This window comes from Eptatretus burgeri, chromosome 7 (genome assembly GCF_056783735.1).
Source record: "Eptatretus burgeri isolate ZD-2024b chromosome 7, Ebu_testis_v1, whole genome shotgun sequence".
Lineage (NCBI taxonomy): Eukaryota > Metazoa > Chordata > Myxini > Myxiniformes > Myxinidae > Eptatretus > Eptatretus burgeri.
The window spans coordinates 36,198,083-36,200,304 of NC_140967.1; positions in this window are offsets into that span (position 1 = coordinate 36,198,083).

The following is a 2,222-nucleotide window of genomic DNA, read 5'->3' on the forward strand; positions in this document are numbered from 1 at the left end:
CATGCCGAACTTCTCAAGGCTGGTGGAAATGCTGCACTCATGTCGTTGCATGCAGTTTTGTGCTCTGCCTGGAACACAGGCATCATCCCAACTGACTGGAAGAGGGGCCTTGTTGTCCCTCTCTGGAAAGGGAAGGGTGATCGCCAAGACTGCAACAACTACCGAGGGGTGACGCTGCTCTCAGTGCCGGGCAAGGTCTTTGCTCGGATAATTCTCGATAGGGTTCGCCACCATCTGCTTGAGCACCAGCGTCCAGAGCAGTCAGGCTTTACACCAAAGAGGTCAACGATTGACCGTATCCTTGCACTTCCTGTCCTCACCGAACGCAGACGAGAGTTTCGGCAGGGGCTGCTTGCAGCCTATGTTGATCTCTGTAAAGCGTTCGATTCAGTGAATCGGGATGTCCTCTGGAGGATTCTTGGTCTTCGTGGGGTGCCACCAAAACTGATCGATCTGATGTCTGAACTCTACTCTGGTACTGAGAGTGCTGTGAAGTGTGGTGGTACCATCTCTGACTTATTTCCAGTTGTTACTGGAGTTCGTCAAGGATGTGTACTTGCCCCCACACTTTTCAGCACTTGTATGGACTGGATTCTAGGGAGGATGTCGGAGAGATCAAGTTGCGGTGCGTCATTTGGGAATGTCAAGATCTCGGACCTTGACTTTGCAGATGATGCAGTCATCTTTGCGGAGACTTTAGACATCCTCTTGGGGGCCCTCGAGGTGCTGAATGAGGAGTCGGAGCCGTTGGGATTACGGGTTTCTTGGGTCAAAACTAAGATCCAGGCTTTTGGTGACATCTTGGATGCTGCTGTCCTGTCTGTGTCTGTTTGTGGTGAGGATGTTGAGGTCGTGGAGAGATTCACTTACCTTGGCAGTGATATTCATGTCTCTGCTGGCTGCGAGTCAGAGGTCAATAGACGTCTGGTTCGGGCCTGGGGAGTCATGGATTCACTGGATCATGGGGTGTGGCGCTGCCGGTACCTGTGCGGGAGGACGAAAGTCCGAGTCTTCAGGTCCTTGGTACTTCCAGTCTTGCTCTATGGGTGCGAGACTTGGACTCTGACCAAGGATCTGAGACGGAGACTTAATTCCTTTGGTACCAGGTCTCTTCGGAGAATCCTTGGCTATCGCTGGTCGGATTTTGTGTCCAACGAGCGGTTGCTGAGAGAGACTCGGATGAGATTTGTTACCTGCATAGTCCGTGAGCGTCAGTTGCGGCTGTATGGACATGTGGCTCGTTTTCCTGACTCTGATCCTGCTCACCAGATTCTCTCAGCGAGGGAGTCTCATGAGTGGAGGAGGCCAGTGGGTCGACCACATGCCTCATGGTTGCAACAGGTTGACCATCATCTCAAGGAGATGGGGATGGGCCTGGCATCTGCCTGGGGGATGGCCAGACGGAGGCCCCTGGAGTACCGGCGGAAAGTGGACGCAGCGACGCGCTGTTCTGGCACATGCTCCCATACCTGACCTGACTGAGAAAAAAAATTTCAGAAGTTTACCTCCGTTAATGCAGCATCTTTTACACTACCTAGTTTAATACATTACATGAGTTAATTGTGCCTCTTGTTTGTGTTCTATATGATATCCTTAAAAACAGTACCTTTCCTGTTTGGAATTATTTTAACTTTTGTTTGACTGCAAGACAGTCAAAAATTTTTTTTATCTCACTCCTCTTGTCACATGTGCAATTGGGACAAATTCAGACAAAGAACTGCAAAACTACAGGTTCATGTTCAGATTCATGTTCAAAATACAGGGTGGCCAAAAAGTTGGGCCCCAAAGGGATTTGTATAATCTTGCACCCCATAGGATTCTAAAAATTTATTATGATTTTTCCTTGTATTAATTAAAATCACAGGATTGTATTTGAACATTTATTATGATTTTTTCCTTGTATTAACATCAGTTTTGTATTTAAACTCCACTCATGGTTTGCAGACTTCCTCTCCTATCGCAGCCAACGTGTTGCCCTTAATGGAGTTCTCTCATTCTCCCTCTTCCTGTCCAGACTGGAATTTCTCAAGGCAGTGTTCTGGGCCCTGTTCTTTTACTGGTTTTCATCAATGATCTATCCAACTCTCCGGAAAATCCTCTTTATCTCTTTGCTGATGACTGCACCCTCTGCCGTATCATCTGTCATCGCTCAGATCGGCAAGGAGCAGCTTCTTCACTCTCCACAGATCTGGATAAAATCACAAGCTGGTCCAACACATTAA